This window comes from Lycium barbarum, chromosome 8 (genome assembly GCF_019175385.1).
Source record: "Lycium barbarum isolate Lr01 chromosome 8, ASM1917538v2, whole genome shotgun sequence".
NCBI lineage: Eukaryota > Viridiplantae > Streptophyta > Magnoliopsida > Solanales > Solanaceae > Lycium > Lycium barbarum.
The window spans coordinates 86,109,629-86,136,264 of record NC_083344.1 but is presented as its reverse complement, the minus strand read 5'-3'; the positions used below and the strand labels follow the sequence as shown (position 1 = coordinate 86,136,264).

At 39.5% G+C, this 26,636-nt stretch overlaps 1 long non-coding RNA gene across 2 annotated transcripts; it reads right to left on the bottom strand.

The window, feature by feature from the left end:
• Positions 1–9,637: 9,637 nt before the first annotated feature.
• LOC132606272 (uncharacterized) lies at positions 9,638–24,867 on the bottom strand. Of its 2 annotated transcripts, none has more exons than XR_009569657.1 (2): positions 23,987–24,867; positions 9,638–9,925 (listed from the first exon to the last, which is right to left on the bottom strand). It is a non-coding gene; the product is annotated as an uncharacterized LOC132606272 (long non-coding RNA). The 2 variants fall into 2 exon arrangements; XR_009569658.1 differs by lacking the exon at positions 9,638–9,925 and adding an exon at positions 13,626–15,461.
• Positions 24,868–26,636: the final 1,769 nt, after the last annotated feature.

The window sequence follows — 26,636 nt, the reverse complement described above, 5'->3', positions numbered from 1 at the left end:
TGTCGGACGCACTGAAGAAGAACCCGCTGTTGAACCTGTAGGCTGAGTCCCAGCTCTATCTCTCACCGAAGGGAAATCCCTCATCATATGACCAACTTGCCCGCAGGCATAACAAGCATCGGTACCCTGACGACACTGTCCGGAATGTAATTTACCGCACTAGCTACACCGCTGTACTGGGGGTCTCCTCTGGCTAAAATCTCCCTTGAACTGAAAATCGGAGGCCCTCGAACTCTGGCCTTGTCCCGACTGAAAAGGACGATCGGACCTCCTGTCTGAGAACCTGGGAGGTGCACTGGTCGCTGACTGACCTAAGTGCCTAGAGTGTGTCTGCCTCGGTCCCCCTCTATACTCGCTACTCGCTCCCATCGATCTAGCCCTCTTACCTTGTTTCCTATCACCATCACGCTCACTCCTTTGCTGTTGTTGTCGTTCCTCAAGATTTTGAGCGTGAGCCTGTATCCGGGAAATATCCATTCCATCTTGCAAAGAGGCCGTCAAACAATCTCTAAACAAGTGGGGTCCTAAACCACTCACAAATCTGTAGACTCTATCTCCCATGTCGGCCACCATAGTTGGAGCATATCTGGCCAACGAATTAAACTGCATACTATACTCTCGAGCACTCATGCTTCATTGCTTTAAATTCAAGAACCTGTCTGCTCTAGCTCGGCGGACCTCAGGCGGCAAGTAATGACGAATAAAGGCATCCACAAATTCTTGCCAAACGGGAGGTGGTGCATTCTCTCCACTTGATATCATCCAATTTTTGTACCATAGCACCGCCACATCACGGAGTCTATAAGAGGCCAACTCTACCGATTCGGTCTCAGAAGCATGTATAAGTTTTAGCGTCCTCAACATCTCATCAACAAAGCCTTGGGGGTCCTCATCCGGCTTCGACCCGAAAAATTCCGGAGGATTTAAAGTCAAGAAATCACGGGCTCTCGTACTGTCGGAACGGTCACTCGGGCCCGCATTCGGATACTGTGCCTGGGCGGCAACCAATTGTGTCAGTAGGTGTATGGCCTCGGTCACTTGTTGACCCGAAGCAACTGGCGGAGGAATTGGGACTGAGGCTCCTCCCTGCTCTCCTACATTAGGTGAGGCCTCATTCTGTAATTCACTTTCCTCTACATTCGCCGGAGGCTCCCTTTCTGCCCGCTTCTTCGTCGTAGCTTTGTCTTTCTGGGCAGCTGTAGCTTTTCCTTTCGGCGGCATTCTGAAATCACAACGCACTTTTAGGGAAGGATAAAATCCTATGCATGGCTCTATCGCACGATCTAGTAAAAAGAAAGATGGTCATTTTCCTAAATGCCCTGTAGCCTCTTGTTTATTGATGTGGCGCGCAACACACCATAAACAAGACTCTACTAGACACGACTCGTAGAAACTTCCTAGGACGAACTGCTCTGATACCACTTCTGTCACGACCCAACTAGGGGCCGCGACGGGTACCCGGAGCTAGATACCAAGCACCGCTCACTCTACTACTCATTTAACGATCTTTTGCCAGTTTTACGCATGAAAGTATAGGAAACATAATTTGTATCAAAACATAAGTACTTTATATACATATGTCTCTCGGCCATCAAAATAATATATACATAATAATAGCATCTTTTGAGACCACTTGACCCACACTACATATCTACGAGCCTCTACTATCATAATGAATACATAGACGGAACAAGGCTCCGTCGTGCCCAAAATATATACACATATATACCAAAGAGAAATCATAAGCACCTCCGAACAATGGAGTGCTCTCAACAGCTGACAGCTCCTAAGTATCTAGATCAAGCTCACCTCTCTGTCTACCTGTGGACATGAACACAGCGTCCAAAGAAGGGACGTCAGTACGAATATTGTACTGAGTATGAGAGGCATGAACAATGAATAAAGTCATCAATAATATAATGAGAGCATCAATATAGAGCATATGAATCTGACCGATAATCATAAATGGAATAATGCATGTCGTCTTACTCATACTTATCATCATAACATGTATGCATCATATGCAAGCAGCCCGCCCATATCGGAACGGTGTGATAATCAATAATATAAGCCCGCGTCCAGGCCTCCCGCGTCCGGGGTACCATCTCATGCCGCCCACTAGTGGTGTCTGTCCACGCCCGAAGGTCGTGGTGTATCCGTATCGCCGCCCGCCGAAGCGGTGTCTGCCCGGCCAACTAGGCCCGGTATGCAATGCTCATGCCATGCTTATCATAAAATAATCATAATAATGTACTCACTGTAAAATACTTATCTTATCATAGCACATGCGTAAGGTTTGAGAACAACTTTACTCTATCGGGGTGACGTAAGGTCGTGACCCCCCAATTGCTTTATGGAGCAATTACAGACATTCTGTCTCACCTTGAAAGGACTAGTACATAAGGTGAGTGTAGGAAAGGACTAACATCATCATCATCCTAGCATCATCATATCGTATGACTTATCTCATATAGGCATTTAACTTTTGGAATGTAGGAGCTCATGGAAAGATGGTAATTCGGACTATAAGATTCATTCCATTAGAAAGAAAGGACTAGCCTCACATACCTAGCCGTTTATCTAAGTTGTCGTCCACTTATTCTCCTTCGATACCACGTCGTCACCTTCATGAGAGAATTCGTACTTCATTAGTTAATTAACTACAAGAACGGATCGCTAGTTCTAGGAAAATTTGGGCAGTACTTCCTTCGTTTATACTACTTTTCCCTTGTTCTATATCTACCCCCAACATTCACAATGCTATTCGCAATATAGCAATCAAAATCATCATTTATGCACCATTAGCAAAATCCACCATTTTCCTCCAACTTTCCCATATTTCTCCCTATAGCTCACCTTAGTGATTTCGTGCATTTACTACTTGTTTCACGTTATAAACATCATTTATATCGTATTTGTATTCACAACACTTCAACATTCATTATTCAATTCCACTATCATTCATTATTTCACTATTCACTCAATAATGACTCATTCCTATGTTCTTCTACATTTTAAGTATCTAAGTCTTCCAATACCTTGAATCACGTGGTATAGTCATGAAACATACCTTAAATGATGATTGAACAGGCCTTGAGTTGAAATACCTCACTTAGCCAAAACCCTAGTTCCACCATTTTTAAGGATTTCTTGACTTAGATGATCCTTTGATTTGTTCTTACACTTGTTTTCATGAATTTCGTGGTGTTGATCTTGATGTTCCCTTTGATTCTCTTGAATTCTTATGGAGGAAATATTTGGAATGTTCTAGAGGTCTCTTGAGGTGTATGGATGAAAAATGAAGTGAAATGAGGCTTAAGTCCCTTTTAGTGATCACAAAATCTGATCTTTAATGAAAAATTGTCGGGATGAACAGTGGTCGTAAACCACAGTTTACGGACCGTATTGTTGTTTACGGTCCGTCCTCCGCGATCGTTTTTAAGCATTTCAAAAACAGAAAGTTTGGCTAAGGGACATGGCAGTTTACGACCGAGGTTTACGGTCCGTAAACCAGTTTACGGGCCGTCCTCCAAGTCGTTTTTAGCCATTTCAACACTTTGACAGAACTTGAAATTTTTGGACAGCTGGAGGACGATTGCACTATAAGGTCCGTAAATCACTTTACGGGCCGTATAGTGCCCTTTACGACCACTGAGCTGAAAATTCTCCGCCACTTCCTTATTTCCAAAAATTCATAATTAGCCATTCCCGACTTAGTAAAACATCATACACTCAAGCCCTTCATTGTTCTACTCATCACCCAAGTACGGAAAAATTTCCGAGGTGTAACAGTTTCGGCAAAGGCTTAAGGCTAGATACAGATCGGCTAGAATAATTGGGGTTAGGTCGAAGTATTCTCCTTATTGGTTTATGCCGTAGAAAATGACATGGGTAACTGAAATGACTCGGGTGTCTATGGCTAGTGACCAATCTTTGGGAAAGACCATGGTTCCCAAAAAGCTAATGTCAAAGGCTAAGGGTCGGGTGGCTAACCATTCGGCATAGGTTTAGAACTCCCCTGGTTGTTCCACAAATCCACTTGGTTATTGTCACGCCCCGAAACCCACCCTAGACGTGACCGTCATCCGACGTCATGAACAACATCGGAAGAACCTAAAATATGCAATAATGACACTTGAACCCGCCAGGTTCAATATTCACCTCCAACGGTTTAAAAAAATAAATTCAAATGAAAGCATGATATATGAATTAAATCAGCGGAAGTCTTTAATAACATAAACCTTAATCAAGTGTGTCACATGCCCATGAGTTAAACAAAACTCAACGTCTACCCACAAAAATGTATACTACGGAGCTTCTAAGATAAAGAGTAATTATCTGACATATCGGGACGCAGCCCGCTAAAACTAGTATAATAAATGAATATGCTAAGGGGTGTGCCATGAATGAACATGTGGGCTCACCAAGTCAGCAGCAACAGCAAGTCCTTCTTAAGCGCCTGAAGTATCAAGAACCTGCTCCTCACCGTTTCCTAACATACCATCAAAAATAACAATGGTATGCCTGAGTACTTCGTACTCAGTGAGTGCCTCGGGGACAACAAGTACTATGAAAACCAAGTACAATGATACTTAAAGAAACTAGTTCTGAAAACTATGTGAGGAACTTGGTCGGATGAAACCTTTATCCAACAAGTCCTTTAACTGATCCTTTAATTCCCTTAGCTCTGTTGGAGCTATACGGTAAGTTTGGAATAGAAATAGGTTGAATGTCGGGAATAACATCAATCCCAAAATCAATAACTCTATCAGGAGGAATACCAGGAAGATCTTCGGGAAACACTTTGGGATAATCACTAACTATGGGAACAGATGCAAATTCGGGTACTACGGCTTTCGTATCATTAACAACAACCAAATGGTAAATGCACCCCTTAGTAATCATCTTATGAGCCTTAAGATAGGAAATAAATCTACCCCTTGGTTTAGCAATTTCACCCTCCCACACAATAATAGGCTCATCGGTAAAGGTGAAATGAACTAACTTATGGCGACAATCCACATTAGCATAACATGTGGACAACCAGTCCATCCCCATAATTACATCAAAATCCACCATCTCAAGTTCATACAACTCAGCCATGGTCTCACGACCTTTAATCACAACAACACAATTTCTATACACTAGAAACAATAACCGGAACACCAGAAGGAGTATCAACAGCAAAGGGTTCCAACAAAGGTTCGGGTTTCATTCCTATATCAAGAGCAAAATAAGGAGTCACATAGGACAAATTTGGACCCGGATCAATCAATGAGTAAGCATCATGAGAACAGATAGTAAGGATACCTGTAACCACAGCGTCAGAAGCCTCAGCTGCCTCCCTACGAATTAGCCTACAAAGCCGAGTTGTCCCTCCACCAGAAGTGTTAAGCAGCTTCCTTTCCTTTGCCATTATTACGAGCATTCTGATTATTGTTGTTAGCATTACCAGCAGGCGGATTTTTAGTAGATGCAGGAACAGACGAATCATTCCTTTGGTTAGACATAGCAGCCATCTCGCGTAACCACTTTCTGCACTCCCGCTTAAGGTGGACCCTAATACCACACTGATGACCGATACGATCTTCCTATATAGCAGACCGACTACTACCCTGGGAGAACTTGCTTGCGTTATTATTCTTTTGACCTTGCGTACCAGAAGGCATACTAGCATTCGAATATGCGCCAGACTGAGCAGGTACAGAATACCCTTTACTTTGCACTCCCTTGTAATTATTACCACTGAAACCACCCGCCGATCGGGCCTTCTTGTTCAGGTCTCGATCCACCCTCTCCTCATTTTTCCAACTCTCTTGGTGTTCAGCAAACCTTACCAGAGATGAGAAAGTGCAAGTAGGAGACATAGCAACCGAATCACATGCAGACTTGATATGTGGTACCAAGCCTTTCACAAAACAAGTCAACTTATGCTTTTTAGTCGAAATCATGTATAAAGCATACTTTGACAGACGGGTGAACTCCAAACTATAATCACGAACCGACTTGTTACCCTGTTCTAGCTTCTCAAATTTCGTAGCCATAGCAAATCTCTTCTCATCAGATAAAAACCTTTACATGAACACCTCTTCCAATTCAGCCCACGTAGGAGCTAAAGCAACGTCACACCTCTCAGACTCACATGTCTCTAACCATGTGTGAGAAACATCCTTAAACTGATAAAAAGCAATCCTCACAGCTTCGGAATCATGGGCATCCATTGCCCTCAATGCCTTGAAAGTCTTATCTAGAAAGTGCTGGGGGTCATCCATCTCTCGTGACCCGAAGAACTCTGGTGTCTTTAAGTCTAGGAATTGCTTCAGCCTACCTCTACCATGAGGCTCCACGCTGTTGCTGAGCTGCAACCATTGCAGTCAATATTTGAATAGCAGTTTGCATCATACCAATCTCAGGCACACCCGCAATAGGAACAGCATGAGCAGGCGGTGCTTGAGGTGGTGCTTGATTTCTAACATTATTTTTGTTACCAACATTCGCGCCCCCGAGATTTCGGCTAGCTCTCACGGGTTGTCCTCGGTTACCATTTTTGGATTGCGTCAGAGCCATTTCTGTGAGGTACGAATTAACGAGCGAATTAGAATGATCCTAAAGTACTTCAAGCTCTACAGCACAATCTAGAATCAAGAAGAGTAGGAAACACTTTAATTGTCCTGGGAGTTTCTCGGTCATGCAGGTGATCAGGCTGCACAAGGAAAACTCCACTAGACACAGCTCCACAGACACCAACACTAATCCTAGGATGCATTAAACCTAGGCTATGATACCAAGCTTGTCCCGCCCCGAAACCCACCCTAGACATGACCAGCTGTCACGACCCAACTAGAGGGTCATGACGGGCACCCAGAGCTAACACACTGAGCACCTCTAAGCATACGTTTTATAATTATTTTTGGGTGGACCATTAAGATAACTCATGGATATCATAATCTGTAAGGACATATATCACAACATAACGACACATCTCTATATAATCTTTAACAATTATGTCCATCATCACCAGCCGACAAGGCTACTAAAATATTATCCAACGATCTGAGCTGATAAGGTTACGAAACGTTTACTGTACACACATGTCTACGAGCCTCTACATAGAATACAAGTGACCATAAGGACCAATGCCCATAGACTGCAGTTTCGAAGTAAGTGAAGTGCTCCTAAGAATCCGTTGATAAATCACCTATGGGTCAGATCCGTCTACCTGCGGGCATGAACGCAGCATCCACAACAAAGGACGTCAGTACGAGCAATGTACTGAGTATGTACGACATGAATAATAACATAATGAAAGTATGAAGATAACGTAATATAAAAGAGATCAGCTTATGACTTTGAATGCCTTTTTAAGGCGGATGTCGTGCATGCTTAGCTTTTAAAAAAAAACTTTTCCATATATACATATATAGTATCTTGTCCGGCCGTTAAGGCATGGTGGAACATATATATTGTCTTGTCCGTCCATTAAGGCGCGGTAAAATATATATAGTATCTTGTCTGGCCATTAAGGCGCAGTGAAATATATATAGTATCTTGTCCGGCCATGTAGGCACGATAGTATCTTGCCCGGCCATCTAGGCGCAGTGTCATATTGCTCGGCCATGTAGGCACGGTGTGAAAGAAAATGCTTGCATCTATATAAAGCATGCATGAGAGCCCAATTAAAAGCCACAACTCTATCAGAGTGACATAAGGTCGGTAGCCTCCGATTATATTATGGAACGATCATCATCGCTATATCTCACCTTGAAGGAACAATTACTATAAAGCGAGATCAACAACAATGAATAAAATCAAGAAAATCATGAAGTAAGCTCAATAATCTCATAATAACATTAAAATCACAAGCTCTGGAATTTCTAGGATTAAAATCATCATCATCATGCTCATCATAGAAAACATCTCATTTTTAGCATCATAAGAAACTTTTAAGAATCATGAACTTCTAACTTTTGAAAGTAAGGAGGTTATGAAAAATATGTAGGGAATTATAACATAGGAATTTCTAGAAATAGGATCATCGTCATCATAAAACATACTTATCTTTAGCATCATAAGAACTCTAAGAATTGTGAATCTCTACCTTTTGAGAATAAGGACATTTTAGGAAACATGTATGGGTTCACAAGAAAGGAATCATGCCTTTGGAAAGAAAGGGTCTAGCCTTAACATACCTGTTCGATCTCCTACTACCTACGCTTATCCGCCCGAGCTTGTAAGTCTACATTCAAGAGGATTCACACTATCGTTAGACTCATCATCGTATACTTGTGTTAAATGTTCCAATTAAACTATTCTATATCCTGCCAAAAATCAGGCAGCATCTCCCTGTTTAGATGCCTAGCCTGAAATCATAATCCAGCAACCAACAACATAACAACAATACCAACATCAACAACATCATTATCCATACCAATATATTCCATAAAATATCTCACACGATGTTTTCTCAATTTCTCAACCAACCATAACAACATCCATAATACCAAAATCAAATAATTATATTCAATTTAATCTCAAATTAATCTAAAATTCTCTTTCAAACTCACCTCATGGCCATCAACTTCAATTCAACTCTTTATCATTTTTCTCCTATGATTCTTTCCTTTCTAAGAATTGCTAAACCTTTACATCATGTAAATAATAATAGGAAAAACATACCTTATAGTAGAAGAACTTCGCTCTATTCACCCCTTTCCAAGATCAAGTTCATCACCACCTTGAAGAAAAACAAGAACAATTATCTTCCATAAATTTTCCTTGAAGTTTTGATGTCTCTTGATGATATGGAAATGTTTTGGAAGATTATGGAGGGTTAGGAAGGATTATGGAAAGTTATAGAAGATTATGGAAAGTTATGGAAAATTATAGAACTCTCAAGAAGTGTGAGGGATGAGAAAATGGTGAAAAATGATGAAAATTAATGGGTTAGAGGGGTATTTATAGGTGTGGTTCGGGTCGAGTACTGTAGCACTCGGGTACCTGTAGCAATCCGGGTACTGTAGCAGTGCGTTTCTGCTTCGTCAGCCTAATTTGTAACGTCCATAATTCTCTACTCCGAAGTCGTATCGACGATCGGTTTATTGTATTGAAAACTAGACTCGATGAACTTCATTTTAGGCTTTTGAAACACCTTAAAACTCCTAATATGCTAGGAGATATACCTCTCCAAATTTGAATAAAAATCTGCCCAAAATCCTGCCAACTTTTTCCAAATTTTCGCCAAACTTATTTTCTTCGATTTGCTTGATCCCAGAATCTTCCGAAACTCTCCATACATGATATTTATCATTAATAATACTTGATAATGTTCATGTCCTTTGGTTTCAAGGTTTTCCTTCCCGGTTACGTCTTACAAGATCATAATTCATCCTTTACTTAAATAATATATTTAATAATGCTTCGTTCCTCACAATCCAAAGTTATTTTACCTAGCCATAACTCGACATACTTACATTCAAATTTAATCAGTGCTTCTCCGAGGTACGGGGTGTAACACCGGCATCCGACGTCATGAACAACATCGGAAGAACCTAAAATATGCAATAATAACACTTGAACCCGCCAGGTTCAATATTCGCCTCCAAAAGTTTATAAAATAAATTCAAACAAAAGCATGATATATGAATTAAATCAGCGGAAGTCTTTAATAACATAAACCTTAATCAAGCATGTCACATGCCCAAGAGTTAAGCAAAACTCAACATCTACCCACAAGAATGTATACTATGGAGCTTCTATGATAAAGAGCAATATCTGACACATCGGGACGCAGCCCGTTAAAACTAGTATAATAAATGAATATGCTAAGGGGTGTCCCACGAGTGAACATGTGGGCTCACCAAGTCAGCAGCAACAGCAAGTCCATCTTAAGCGCCTGAAATATCAAGAACTTGCTCTTCTCCGTTTCCTAACATACCATAAAAAACAACAATGGTATGCCTGAGTACTTTGTACTCAGTGAGTGCCTCGGGGACAACAAGTAATATGAAAATCAAGTACCATGATACTTAAAGAAATCAGTTCTGAAAACCATGTGAAATCAATGTAAAAGTAGTTATTCAACTTGTGTATCTCAATAAGAATTATCAAAACTGATTATAAAGCCTCTTGTTAAGTTACAACTTTCAAATATGCATTTCAATTTAATCATGATTGTCAACAACAGTTTCAAGAAAGAATCAGCAATATCACACTTGCCAATATAGGCCTAAGAATCAATCACATCAAAGGGATGACCGTAGAGGTTCCCTAATCACAACGCACCACACCGGAATATGTGATTCCTGGTGGCTATCCTTCCTCCTGAATAGCTAGGCATTAACCGCACTCCGGATGGCAAACTCGGCAGTGGCCACTCTTCCTCCCGAATGGCTAGGCATTACCACACTAGGATATATATTGACTACCCTTCCTCCTGAGCAGCTAGGCCAAACACAATAATAAAGTTCATAGCATAGAAGCCGATTCACAATTTGTCTCAAGGTAGTCACATCATCAATTAGCATTAAAGCTCATTATGTCATATCGTAAAGATAAATCATTTCAAAGAATGTCTTGAAAACGTTTACACTTCTTTAATGAAGATTTCATTGTCATAATTCAACATGAAAATATTATTATCAATCCTTAGCCATCGTTATTGATCATCTCTTATAGAGGAAAAACATGTATAAACTTGCATGTGTACTTAGAGCATGATACAAACTACGTTTAATGTGGGTTTGTCCCCTCACGCACATTCACCTTAATTAAAACAAGAAGTAAAGTTTCGATTCATGAAAAGTTCCCCTTTTTATTCAATAAAGAGCTTTTTAAAAGAGACATTCATCCAAAACCAGTTTTCAAAAGAGAGACATACCTTAATTATGTTATACGCAATTCAACAAAATACTTTCCTAAGAGGAGAATCCCCCAAACCCTAGCTTGAACTCCCTTGAAATAGATTATCTTGCTACTTCCTTGAAATAGGAGGTTTTGAGAAGTAATTTTCGTACTTAGTGTTTTTGAACAACTGAAAAGTGATAAAATTAACTGAACCCTTATTTTTAAAGTTTCTGATGGACGCGGGAGAAGTACGTCCAAGAAGGACGGGATGTACTTCTAATTATGGGCCATTCTTTCAGGTCGTACTTCTCCAGAAATTTCCAGAGAGTCAATGCAAAGAGGCGGGAAAAGGACGGGCAGAAAGGAGGTCCCGTCCTTTGAAGTATAGGCCGTACCTTGTCTAAAAATTCCAGAGAGTTCAGATTTGAAAAGACCAAAGAACGTCCGCAAAGTACGGGCGGTACTTTGAAGTACGGGTCGTACTTTTGTCGTAAAATCTCCCAGTTACCGTTGAAATGGGAGTTTCATCCCAACACTCCCCGTTTTGGTTTCTAGGTCCCGAATTATGAACACAACCTAACTTATAAGGTTCAAAATGACTCGTATAACGCTTTCATATTCCATATGAATTTACGAGATGTTACTGTTTCCCGACCTTTTGTACAAATCTCTAAAGGGTATGGTTGGATCGTGGGCCCAATTGACGTAGGATAAGGAAAGCATTTTGCAAATTTGGGAGTAGGTGGGATTTTCTGGGATTAAGGCATTTTGGTCGGGTTTCTTTCTCTTTTTTAGTCCCGAACCTACACTAGTCAAAACATCCTTAAACTCCACCAAGGTAGGGGCCATCTCTACATCACTCCCGAAGCGGAAGACCATTCTATCCTGATCCCAAAACCCGATAATTACCTCTATCAACTCTTGTCAACCCGTCTTTGTCATAATAGATGTCAAATTTCCTAAATGACATGAAATACCCTTCTTTTCCTCTTGGGACATTTGGCCCCACCAAATATGTAGTAAGTCCGGTGTAGTAAGAACCATATCAAATTCCAAATTAACCGACATCTACAAAACAAAAGCTAAGGTTAATCCCCCCCCCCCCCCAAATAGGCAATGGTTTGACACATAGGCACATTACATGTTTTCAAGTAGCACATAATATGAGATGCGGTGTTTTTCGGGTCATAGACCGTGCTTGACTCGGGATAGTCTTCCTAACGAGTTTAGATACGTCTAAAATATCCAAACCCCCCAGTCTAATTCATCTTTGGATTTGGCTTCTAATCCTAGGCTTATGCAAGAGTGGGTTTTTCGAATTGACATTGGACCCGAGCGGACTACTCAGGGTGAATCGTTGTCGGCCGTTGGGTGACCGCACACCAACTTAGCGTTCAGCGTATTCCAAAGAAAGGGTTTTTTGGGTTTTTTAGTGAAGGCTAGACCGCGATCCCGCATGTCCCCTTTGAAACCAAGTATTTTTGCCAGGAATGGCGGAGTTATGATATGATATGAATGACAGTTTAAAATTATGAAAATTAAACACATAAGCAAATAAATATTGTGAAAAATAACATTAGATTGAAACCCTTATGGTTAGAACCTAGGAAATCCCCAGCAGAGTCACTATCTTTTACGATTCATTTTTACGCCGGTGCATAAAACTACTAAGAGGTTGTTGGTGCTCTAATTGGATTTTAGTATTTTAGAGTCGCCACCTAATTTATTTAAGGAAAATCGGATTTAAAAGGGTTTATCAAACAAAAGAAAAAAAAATGGACCAGAGTTCGAGGTAAGAGGTCTGGTGATTCCCTAGGGAAGGTTTTAAACACCCTAGTATTAAGGATCCATAAAATACGGTTGACCTACGAGCTTCAATGTGTGATTAACGTATTTATTTGCTTAAGAAGGTTTAATTTTTTGCAAAGTCATTCATTTATCATAAATTCAAAATTTCGGCAAAAAGTCCCCTTAGAAAAGAGGGTTTTGGGTTTGAAAATCCGTATAAGTGTTCAACTCCCTTTATTACCGGACTAAGACACACTCAGGATTTCTCCCAAGCAGAGTCACTACTATTTTAGTCCTAATAAAATGAGTTTAGTACTCATAGGTTTTATTATACATATACATAAGAAAATAAGGAGTATATCTCCTATTTTATACATATACATAAGAAATGAAAGTTTTTATTAAGTTCCATTTTTATTTGAAGCTCATATGGGTCAACTCATAATCTAATCCAAATTCCATCATACTTCAAACTTGGTCCAAATAGAATTCCCTTTATTTTCAGTCCGTAGTATTTTGGGCTTCTCGGCCCGAACAATTCAAAAAATCATTTTAAGTCCAAATTCAAAAGAGTCCATTTCTGTTGCCAAACGGTCACAGATCCTTATCTTGAAATTTCTAGAATTTTTGTTCCAAGTGATTGAAGTGTTTTAACCCAAAATAATCCGCCAAACAACCTTTAAATTACTCCTTCAATTTTTTACTCAAATTCCACTTTTTTAGAAGTTCAATAAGTAATTTTCAGTTTCAACAGCTGGGCTTTAAGGCCCGAAACAGTTTTAAGTATCCGCTATTTTATTACCAAGTCCTACAAAGGGCTGAAGGCCCAAATCAGTTATTACTTAATCAATTTTTTGAAAATATTTAACCTTATTCAATATTGCACCAGTTTTTGGAAAATTCACTGAAGAAATGGATTAAGTGTCAAATTTCATGCAACTGTTATGTTAATCAAGTTTTTGAAAGATTTAGGTGACTTCATAAAATACTAGGCGTTTTCTAAGTTCTACACATGCATAAGGGATTTCAATATTTTTTCATGTCTTTACAAATACATATACACATGAAAATGAATGTAAATAGAGAGTTAGGTTGGTGGGCCTACCTAAGCCCACCAGTTGGCTATTTTCACCCATATCTGGGCCTTCTACCATTTTTACCCATGGTTGAGACTTCAATATATTAGCTTCCCTTATTTTCATATTCGGAATCGATAAAAAATGATGGTTGAGCCTCTGGCCCAACAGGTTTAAATGCAGAGAATGGCCCAAGTGACCCGTTGTTTGTTTTACATGAGACACATAAAAGGATAAGGATTAGAGGATGTTTATACTAAGTAAAAAACTAATTAAGTGCGTATAATTCATGTATATAAACAAAACAAAGTACAAAATGAAATATTGACCTTATACTAAGCCAAACAATACAAACAAAATCCCAATTTTAATCTAGTCCTTTTAAACAAGTGTAGACTTGCCCAAACATAAAACAGAACTGCGAAAGGAGGCCCAAATGCAGAAGGATACATGAGCAAAAACAAAACAAGACTAACATGGCTAGTCAAATAGGAGCCAGGCCCAAATTATGTCATCCTAATACACAAAACACATAATTTGGAATTCTTCTAAGTGGTATACCATATATACACTAGATATACCATTTCATATATACGTTAGGTATACAGAGCTTGTACATATTTGGTATACATTGATATACCTTCTATATACACAGCTTATATTCAAGTAAAACAATTATGTAGACTTTACAGAAGGCCCAGTTTGGCTACTCATCGGGTCAAGAAAAATTTAGACAAGACATAGATGCAGCTTTAAAGATAGAATGCAAGGGATATATACAATATTCAAGGTTCAGGCATTGACAGGATGCAATGACGTATAAATGGCCCTTCTGGCAGTGATTGTATGAATATGGCCCTCTCGGCATGTTTGTTTGAACATGGCCCTCTCGGCATGTTTGTATGAATATGGCCCTCTCGGCATGTTTGTATGAATATGGCCCTCTCGGCAGCTTGTATGAATATGGCCCTCACGACATATTTGTATGAATATGGCCCTCACGGCATTTGTATGAATATGGCCCTCACGGCGTCTTTGTATGAATATGGCCATCTCGGCGTGTTTGTATGAATATGGCCCTCTAGGAAGTTTGTATGAATATGGCCCTCACGGCATGTATGTATGAATATGACCCTCTTGGCAACAAGAAAAAATAGGCAATGGCCCTCATGGCAATAAGAAAAAAAAAATGCAATGGCCCTCATGGCAAATAAGAAAATATGATGGCCCTCACGGGACAAGAAAAAATATGCAATGGCCCTCCAGCAACAAGAAAGAATATGCAATGGACCTCATGGCAAATAAGAAAATATGATGGCCCTCAGAGCAACAAGAAAAATATGCAATGGCCCTCATGGCAAATAAGAAAATATGAATGGCCCTCACGGCAACAAGAAAAAATATGTAATGGCCCTCATGGAAAATAAGAAAATATCATGCAAATGACAAATATGTCGCCTTTGGCTAAATTGTCTTTCTTTCATCCATTATGCCGATTGTGACTCTCATGATCAAATATGTTGTATTGCTTTGTGGTGACCCTCTTGGTCGGATATTTTCCCTTACAGCGTTTACGTCCTTTATTAGCCCTCGTGACCAGATGTTTTCCCTTGTGGCATTCCAATCTCTTATAGCCCTCGTGGCTAGATGTTTTCCCTTATGGCATCCAAATCCTTTGTTAGCCCTTGCGGCATGCTATTTTTGAAAATACGGTCTTCGGCAGTGGCCCCAATCTCTTCGGGTGAACCATTTTACCTGCACATGAAACAAGGTTAGAGAAATGGGTCGTCCTCCTGACCACCTGGGAACCTGTGTCAGAAAAGGTTAGTTCCCTATCAAAGTTGATTCGTGTTGCCGGCACTGTCGTATCTTTGGTTTTCCTAGACTCAAAACCCCCTTGGACTTGGTATTTGAAAGATAAATTTATTTTTCGTTATGTAGAAAAATCATTTTATGAAAATATTAGTATGGAGTCATCTACTTATGAAAAAATAAATGTGTTGCTTTAAAAGCTGAAAAATTAGTTGTCATGACATGTGCTTTCAAATGAGAAGCAGTCTTTCTCTATTGCTTGCAGGCTGAGCCTTCCTCATTGCCTTGTGCTGAATTTTTGAGAACCTCTCAAAAATTCCGCCCAAGTTTAAATCTATCTGGCGACACTCGCACTGAATCTTCTAAGACGTAGGAAATTTTGAGGAAACCTCAAAATTCCTGCCCCGGTTTAAAGTGTTAAAAGCCCAGTTTGAGACTCTGGGTTGGTTTAGTGGGCTAGCGGCACAAATTTTTAAGACCCTCTCAAAAATTCTGCCCCAGTTAGGCATGTGGCGATCTTTGCATCCCTCTTAAAGTCTTATCTCTGAGGCTTCCTAAGGGTTTCTTGGATTTTTCTTTTGGTGCGACCGAGCCCAAAGAGCGCCGACGTATGTTGTCGCAGCAGGAATTAGGTCGAACGTAGTTCGAAATAAAAGTCAATGAGTTTTGTTTTTTACTAATAATGTGACCAGGTCCCAAATGGACTGCCTACGTATCCCATTGTGGGGAAGTCAGGTCATTGCGTAGTTCATATTATAACAGTTGTTTTGTTTTTTCTATCTATTACAAAATGATTACCAGCAAAAGAAGCGAATAAAATATTGATTACAAGCAAAAGATACTATTACAATTGAAAACTTGTCTTCACGCATAGTAGCGTTTGATTGCATCTGAGTTGTTGGTTTGGGCCACTCTTGACCATCCATTTTCGCTAGTACTACTACTCCTCTGGAGAGTACTTTGCAGACCACGTAGGGGCCTTGGCAGTTGGGGGAAAATTTCCCTTTGTATTCATCCTGGTGCGGGAAAATTCCTTTGAGGACCATTTGCCCGATTTGAAAAAGTCGAGTCTTTACTCGTTTGTTGAAGGCTCTCGCCATCTTTTGTCGGTATAGTTGGCAGTGGCATACAGTAACCATCCTTTTGTAGGTTCTTTTGTCGGTATAGTTTCCACCTTTTGAATTATTTTTAACGACGGTATCTCGACCTCGGCCGGTATGACTGCTTCCATACAATAAACCAGTAAATAGGGTATTGCCCCTGTAGAAGTCTGGGCCATGGTACAATATCCCAATAAAGCATATGGAAATTGTTCATGCTACCCTTTGTATTTATCCGTCATCTTTCTCAATATCCTTTTGGTGTTCTTGTTGGCTGCCTCTACGACTCCATTCATCTATGGCCGGTAGGCTTTTGAGTTCTGATCCGTAATCTTGAATTTCTCACAAATATCCTTCATCAAGTGGCTATTCAGATTCGCCCCATTGTCCGTTATGATAGACTAAGTTATGCTGAATCGGTATATGATGTTGTTTCACACAAAGTCAGCCACTACTTTCTTTGTCACTGATTTTTGTGACGTTGCTTTTACCCACTTGGTAAAGTAATCAATAGCGACTAAAATTAATCGATGCCCATTTGAAGCGGCGGGTTTGATGGGTCCAATGACATCCATTCCCCAAGTGACGAAGGGCCATGGTGAATTCATAGCATTGAGCTTACTTGGCGGGACTTTGATTAAATCACCTTGAATTTGACATTGATGGCACTTCTGCACAAACTTGCAGCAATCATTTTCCATTTTCATCCAGTAGTATCCATCTCAGAGGATTTTCTTGGCCAGCACGAATCCATTCATATGGGGTCTACTAGTCCCAGCATATACTACTTCCATGAGTTTTGTGGCTTCAATGCCATCCACGCATCGGAGTAAACCCAAATCTGGCGTCCGTTTGTATAACACTTCTCTGTTTAGAAATAAACCATTGGCCATCCTCCTGATGGTTTTCTTTTGTCCACTTGTTATGCCCTCGGGATATTCCCGTTACTCCAAACACATCTTGATATCATTGTACCATGGTTTTCCATTTGGCTCTGTGTTACACCTCGAAAGATTCTATGTCGTTGCATAGTAAATAGACCAATGCGGTGTGAGGAGTATACGATGTTCCAACAAGTAAGAAAGGCTACTTACAACAACAACAACCCAGTGAAATCCCACAACGTGGGGTCTGGGGAGGGTATAGTGTACGCAGACCTTACTCCTACCAAGGTAGGACGACTGTTTCCGAAAGACCCTCGGCTCAATAAAAAAACATAAAAAGAGGTCAGATAAGGCTAAGAGATTCAAAGCGATATGGAAATGAAGTAACGCAAGCGACAAAGATAACATAGAATAATCAAAGCACAGAAAATAACAGATAATAGCATAAATCAAAGAACAAGAAATTATACTACGTTAATGCGACTACTAATAGGACAGGATAATGAAACTATCTACTAGCCTTCTACCCTAATGTGAGTCCTCTAAACCCTCCTATCTAAGGTCATGTCCTCGGTAAGCTGTAACTGCGCCATGTCGTGTCTAATTACCTCTCTCCAATACTTCTTTGGCCTACCCCTACCTCGTCTGAAACCATCCATGGCCAACCTCTCACACCTCCGCACTGGGGCATCTGTGTCTCTCCTCTTCACATGCCCAAACCATCTCAATCTCGCTTCTCGCATCTTGTCTTCCACCGAGGCCACTCCCATCTCAATCTTGTTAAGAAAGGCTACTTAACGAATCTAATTGAAATTTCAAGAACATTCGAGGTAAGAGAAGGAAGTTCATTTAAGAATGTAAAGTACAAGCCGTGTTTTGAAAAGGGGTTTGGTAAGAACCGAGTTAACACGAACTTAATGATGTCTTAAAGAAGAGTTATAACTCGCCTTAGATTGTTAATGAAGTGTTAAGAAGGTTCCATAAGGATTGGAGATCAAACGAGTCGTTGAGGACAAGTTTCGGAGAACTGAGAATCATACGATCCTTTATACGGACCGTATAAGAGATACTGCCTGTATATCAGACCGTATAAGCTGCCCAGAATTGGAGTCTCCACTGGAACTAATGTACGGTCACACATACGGACCGTATGTGTGTCCGTATAGTTGTGTCGGGACAGATTTTTAAGTTTTGAAATAAGAGGACCTCAAGTTCATATTTCATTTCTCATTTTTCTCTCCACGCCTCAAGAAGTCTTTAGAACTCTCTCCATACTTCATCTACAAGAATCCAAGAGAAATTAAGGATCAACTTTATCAACCAAGAGAATCAAAAAGTGCAAGAAGCTCTCAAGGGTTGCTTGGAGTCAAGAAAACTTTGTGGATTGAAGCTAGGATTTTTCTTCAAGTGAAGTATTATCATCCAAAAACTTGCTTCTACACAATCAAAGGTGAGTTTTATGATTCTTCCATGCTATTTAGACTATTGAGGGGTCGAAAGACATGGATTATGGAAGGAAATAGAAAATGGGTTACAAGCATGAGAATAGTGACATTGTTGAGTAGGGGCTTAATATGAATCATGATTCTTAATATGTTGTGATTATAATTATGTTATAAATGATATTAAGAATGTCACACCCCCTATTTCATCTACCTCTTCAACGACTTCCTTCCCTTTGTATGTCACCACAGTCTGCTTATAATTCCAAGGGACCATCTTGGTATCAACCACTGGAAGTTGAGTCACCGGCTTAATAACAATAGGGGAGGCAACTGCACCTTTCACAGTCAAAACAGTCTTACTTGGAACCTCCGACACACTCAACTTGGGTTTTCCCTGACTTGCCCCGCTACTATATGAGACTCCTTTCACAATCAATATGGGTTCCTTCACATTTGGCTTGCTTGGCATTTCTGTTACCTCATTTACTCCTAAAGGCATAACTTTTGTGGAATCGGCAACATTTACTGACTTTTCCACACACTCTCGATCCTAATGATAGGCTTATAAGGAACATCAGCCTCTCAATTACTGCAGATTAACTCTAACATATTCGTTTCATTATGTCTCGGTAACGGGTTTTGATTGATATTCGGTGTGTCCGGATTTTGCACCACAATTTGCTTTGTATTGATCAAATCATGAACTGCCTTGTTCAAATACCAACAATTCTCTATATTATGCCCGGGGTGTCAGAGCAATATGCGCATTTCTGAGAACAATCAAGATTCCTTGGGGCCGGGTTTGGGAGCCTTCCCTCAATTGGACTTAAAACGTTCAACGCCCTCAGTTTCTGAAACAAGCTGGGATACGATTCTCCAATAGGGGTGAAGTGTCCTGGACTAAGTTCCCTTTCTTATATTCTGGCCTAGGCCGAAAGTTGGACCTAGAGGGGCCTCGGTAAGTCTGTGGGGGTGAAGGGTAGTTTAAGGGGTTGATGCATGCCACTGCGGGTAAGGAGGGGATTGGGTATATGGTTGTGCGTTGTATATGGGATATTGAGGAGGAGGAATGGAGTATTGTGGGTTTTGGGGAGGGTAGTAGTGTTGTGGGTGACTATATGGATCTTGAGTGTAGGTTTGGGGTTGAGAGTGGATGTATTGGCGAGGCGGTCCCCTCAGGCTTCATCATGGGCCAGACATAACCATTGCCACATCTTCTTTTTTCTTCTTTCCTCCAAAACTCCCAGAACAACTTTGAATAGCTTGGGTTGTTGCCTTCAATGCCGTAAAACTAACAATGTGTCCCATCTTAATTCCCTCTTCTATCACTTCTCCCATTTTAATTGCCTCAATGAATGGTTTGCCCATTACGGGGAGCATGTGTTGATAATACGCCTCATCCTGTGCCTGGAGGAAAGTTTCTACCATTTCACCTTCTTTCATTGGTGGTTTTACCCTAGCAGCTTGTTTACGCCAACGAATAGCAAACTCTCTAAAAGTTTCTGTACTTTTCTTCTTCAGGTTAATTAAAGACTTTTTGTCGGGGACCAAGTCGATATTGTATTGAAATTGTTGCACAAACTCATTGGTCATATCATCTTAAGTGTGCCACTTACCAATGTCCTGATCAATGAACCATTCTGAAGCCACACCTGTCAGACTCTCTCCGAAATAGGCTATAAGCTACTCTTGTTTACCCCCAACACCTCTCAATTGATTGCAATATCGCCTCAAATGGGCCACAGGGTCACCATGCCCGTCATACTTGTCAAACTTTGGCATTTTGAAATGAGGCGGTAGGTGGATAGTTGGGAACATACAAAGGTCCTTGTACGAAACACTCTTGTGGCCTCCCAATCCCTGTAGGTTCTTCATAGCTTGTTCCAGAATCTTCATTCTCCTAGCCATTTCCTCCTGCTCCTCTATTTTGGCATTAATTTCAGTTTCAAAAGGGATTTCGAGCTGATGGGTGTAACCATAGGGATCAGTCACCTTTAACGTCGGCTCAATTGGATAGTAATAGATATCTTGAGTGTTGAATGCTGGCTCACTAGTGGACCGGGGTAGTACAGCGGGTGGATGAACTGTGTAAGCATTGGTTTCAGGTGCAGGGGGAGCTACAAAGGCAAGGCAGTGGGTGGTATGGGATATGAGTTGGTTTTTTGTTGTGGAGCGGGAACTCGTATAGTGGAGGTGCTAGCATAGTGGGGGTACGGGGCGTATCCTGGTGGGTATTGTGGAGAAGTATCAATAGTAGTGGAGAATAGGGCCAATGATAGTGGTGGCAGATTGTCAGTGTCATTGGTGGAAAATGGGGAAGAGGCAATCCACGTGCCCAGGCCTGGTAACATTCAGCCAATTGTCGTTTCAACTTCAAAACCTCTTCATTGGGTTCAACAACCTGTTCCTCGACATTCTTTGTTGGGTCAACAATAGCAATCTCTGTATCCTTGTTAGCCATTGCGGTTTTTGCTTTGGATCTAGTATAATATGAGTGACTAGCCAGAGTGCCACAAACCAACCACTTTCTTAGGTAAGCATCATGAATCAAAGACAAAACATGTTAGGGTTAAGGCATTAAAAGATACATCCATCACATTACGTGTTAATGCACCTAGTTCCATTTTCATTTCTACATGATTTTGAGGGTAATAGGGTCATTTTGGAATCATTCCAATTTTTGCTATTTTTCCTGACTCCGCTCATTTATTTCCCTCTTTTTCTTTTCTCTCTCCTCATTTTTTTTTTAATCAAAAATTCACTTTCTTTCAAAATAAAGCATTGTTCGAACCCGATGAGGGCTGCCTACGTATCATGTTATCCATGAATCAGATCTTTGCGTAGTTCGCCAAGATCGAACATAGAGTAACTTTTTGAATTTCGAGAAAAACAAGACTCAAAAATATTTTTTTGGATTTTTGAATTTCCTAACAAATGAATCCCAAAGGACAAGTAAAAGAAAATATTTTTGATTTTCTAAGTTCGAAATTCCTACCAAAGGTAACCTATAAACTATCGAAAGGAAAAATCTTTTTATGCTTTTTTTTTAGATTTTTTTTCAAAACAAAATAAAAACTCTTTTTTTTTTTTTGAAGTTTTGAATAAAAATCACCGAACTTGATATGGGTTGCCTACGTATCGTCGCTCCGAGAGACGGGAATCAATTGTGCGTAGTTCGTCCCGATTAGACTGTTAAGAACATTTTGAAAAATTGACTCCTGACTCAAAAAAAAAAAATTGCTCTTCTTTTGTTTTTCTTTTCTTTTTTTTCAAAACATGGAATAAATGAAAAATAAAATCTTTTTTGGTTTTCGACTAAGACATATGCTAAAGAGACTAAAACTAACAAAACGCTTTTTTTTAAAAGTAACCAAAGTAAAATCTTTTTGGAATTTTTTTTTTTTTTTGAAAAAAATGTATAGAAATAAGAAAATCTCTCTTTTTTTTTTTTTTTTTTTTTTGAAAGAAAGCAATTTTTTTTAAGAAGACACTAAGACTCCTAGAGCTACGAAATCCTTTTCAACACCTACTAACACTCTCTAATCTTCTCATTTTTCTTTTCAAACACTCCTCCCCAAATCAGTCCGCCAAATGACCTTTTTACCCTCACAATGCAACAAATAGCACAAAGGATGATTTATGCCTTTTTGGGCCGCGAGCCCAGTTTTGACATTACTTTGGGACAAGTCTCCTACAAAGGAACACGATATCAAGGATCGAGTCCTGCTAGGCCCAAATGATATGATGCAAATAATAGTATCCTAAAGGCTGACCTAGGCTAGGGCTCACTAACAAGGCTGTTCGAGGGGGCACGGGGTCGATAACGGTTGCTTTGCTTTCCGCCTACTCTACGCTTGAAATGCCCCCTCTCCCTAAAAATTTGGGTGCCTCTCAAAAAGGTCGTGTACGCTTACAACGTACTCTGAAACTTGTTGCAGAAAGAATTGGGGGGTTATGCAAATGATGTCAGATATAAAGCAGTAACAAACAATGAAAATGCGATAAACAAATAAACTCAGGAAAATAGCAAATAAAGCAAAAATGACTAACAAAACAAACATTCACCCAAGAGTTTCAACTAAGCTAATACAAGTCATTTTTTGAAAAGCTCGAACTCTAAAAGTCCCCAGCGGAATCGCCAGAGCTGTCACACCCCTTTGTTTCCCCTAAAATGATTTATTTATGTTAAGTTCAAAAGAGTTTTCAAATCGAAAGTGACGAAAATTGTGCTTCGAAAAGGGATTTTATTTAGAGAAAGAGAGTCGCCACCTGGCATCGAGTTTTGGTGTGTCATGTCACCGTGAAATCAATATCCCTTTCAAAACAAGTTTGACTCTAAAACTGATCAGTGACAGAGATTCCAATTAAGGAATTCTATTGACCGGGGGGAAGGTGTGAGGCATCCCTCGGGTCCCGTGGTTTTAGCACGGTCGCTTTAATTAACTCGTATTGGCTTAAGCGGAAACTTAATCAAGTAAACTCACGTAAAACAAACAAGCACGCACACAAGAAAAGTCCAAAAATAAAGCCCGAATTATTACAACCCGAAATAAAAGAAAATGCGAGAAAGTAAACCTATACCACACTATGCTAAACTATACCAAGCTATCCCCGACATCCGGGGTCTTCTCCATGGGGCGGCCACCATTTTTACATTAGTTTTCTTCCGGGATATCTCACCCGGGTAATGAATACATAATATTCAAAATCGAGTAAAAGCAAACATACACAAACCATTAAACGGACCTAAAAATTTGCCTATTGTCCCCAACCTGCTGATTTCGTTCTAAATCCAACCTGGCCTAATTGATCAACGCTGTCAGTTAACTTTAATTATCCCACCTTAATCATTCTCTAATATTAAACATTACGTACTGTTTGAAAATTTAATCAATTAACATATGAAACAAATATTTAAGCAATTAACACCACCAAATCAACACATTAATCACAAGGACAAACATCAGTAAGATATTTCACCCAAAACATCAGTAGCGGCAAATCCATAAATTAAAGATGGAACAAGATTAGAAATGGACCTTAATGTTAAACCAACGAATCTGAAATTCGAACTTCGAATGAAACGGTGCCTGACCGGAAACCGCGAACCAACGGAAAACTCGAACTTGAACCCGCGACTAACCCAAAACAGCAGTCTATTGTCGAATCCAACATTGATAGTCCCGAACACAACCCAAAAATTCTTACCGGAAAATCAAGCTAAAAATAGAGATGAAGAGATGACGGTTGATTGTTGACTGTTTTTGGTGTATTTTAACAGTGGTTCGTTGAGGGTGGCGGCGGTTTAATGGTATGGGCGAGATGGGTTAAAGGTGGTTTCCGGCGGGTTTAAGATTATAGGGTGGTTATGGGTGTTGGTTGATGGAACAGTGGAGATGAGGTGATTTGGTGGTTTAATGGGTGATTAAAAAAATGAAGAAGATGATACTTTTTTGTTTTTTTTGTTTTTCTTGTTTACAAATGGAACAGGGCTGGTTTTTATGGGTTTTCCGGTGAAGAAATAGTGGAGGTGGCGGTGGGTTGCGGTGGTTTGGGTATGGTGATTGTAATGAAGAAGATGATGATTTGAGTATATATTTTTTTTCTTTTGATCCGTCTGTCACCTTCTCTCTCTATATTCTTTTTTTATCTTTTCTATCCGTTTCTCTCTCCCTACTATTCTATAATATTCTCCGTCCCTTTTGTTATGTGTGTGTGTGTGTTTTTATATCATTCATGCCCCCTCAATCACGTGCCTGTCCCCTCTTTTTTTCATTTTTCTTTTTCTTTTAATTGTGGGGGCCCCACCCCCTAATATCTTTCCAAAAAAACGTGTGCCCCTTTCATTTAAAATCTGTTTTTCTCCTTGTCTTTTTGTATGATGTGTATGTATATATTGTGGAGTGGTGAGCAAGAAAAATTCAAAGTGGATCCTACCTATGGAATATGCTCAAGGTGTGATGGTGTATATGTGAGGTGTATGAAAACGTGTATTGTAAATGGAGTGGGAGGAATTAGTTTGTTGGAAAGAATATTATGAGGTGGAACTTTTTGGTTGGTCCTCTTTTTAAATTTTTGTTTTAATAAAAATCTAAATACACTTATAAGTATTTTAGCCACCTAATTTTAGAATAAGAAAAAATAAAAATTATACATTTAAATCCGGTTAAAAAGAAAAATATTTTTTTGAAAAATTTTCTCTTTATCTTAACTTCGACTCTATATACTCTTTTTTTTTAAATTATTATTTTATTTTCACAAAAGAAAACTAAAAATGAGATAAATTCCGAAATAGCAAGATTAAACCGAAAAGAAATATTTAATGTTAAAAATCGGAGAAAAGGACAAAAATGGTCCCTTAACTATGATAGTAGGTTCAAAATAGTCCCTTAACTATGCACCTAACGGTTTTAGTCCTTTAAGTTTGTTACAAGATAACAAAAACGGTCCCTTAACTATGAGAGGAGGTTCAAAATAGTCCCTTAACTATGCACTTAACGGTTTTGGTCCTTTAAGTTTGCCATAAGTTGACAGTTTTAGTCTTGACAAAATATTCATCGAACTCTATTTGTTAGATTTGACGAGAACTATGAAAAAAAGGAAAAAATTAGTGAGAACTCTAGATCAGTCAAATAACTCGGGACAAAACCGACGGACGTTAGTCGATTATAGGAAAAAACTGAGGAAAAACCTACAGACTTGATAATGTCAAAAAATAGTGTCTCGGGGCACAAAGACCGACGGATTCTGTCGATTAAAATCGAGGGAGTCCATTCGCTAAGTAAAATACACTAGATTCGTTTTTATTGAAAACTAGAGAAAACTAAATACTTCCAGTGTAGTGATTTTTTTTTTTTAAATAGTTTCCGCGCATTTTTCCTCAAAAATAACCGATGGACTTCCGTTGGTCTGTAGGACGTTAGTCGTTTCCGCCCTTTTTTTCATAGTTCTCGTCAAATCTAACAAATAGAGTTCGATGAATATTTTGTCGAGACTAAAACTGTCAACTTATGGCAAACTTAAAGGACCAAAACCGTTAAGTGCATAGTTAAGGGACTATTTTGAACCTACTCTCATAGTTAAGGGACCATTTTTGTTAACTTATAACAAACTTAAAGGACTAAAACCGTTAAGTGCATAGTTAAGAGACTATTTTGAACCTACTATCATAGTTAAGGAACCATTTTTTTCCTTTTCTCTTAAAAATCGTGTAAAACAACTCGGCGAGGGTCAAAAATTACGTCTCTACAAAGAACATGGGAGAACATTATATGAGGATGAATGTAATGTTGTATTATGATCATAGTTATGGATGACCTTGAGAGGGAATTGTGGGAGTTGGATAATGACGAACTTGACGAAAGTTATTGATTATGATAGTATGAATGTTATTATTGATGATTGGGAGTTGTTATATGATATGGAGAAAGTAGTAAAAACAAAGGAAATGCTGCCCAATTTTCTTTAGCTTTAGTTCAAGCATGGTTATGTTATCGATTATCTAATATTAGTACGAACTCTCTTGAAGGTAGAAACGTGAATATTGGAGGGGAACATTCAAGTGATAGAGTAGCTAAACGATAAAGGCATGTAAGGCTAGTCCCTCCTTTCTTAGGCATGATTCTTATGACATGATTTTCCCTATCTCTCCGTGACTTTCTTACATTCCGAAAACTATAAGTCAATATT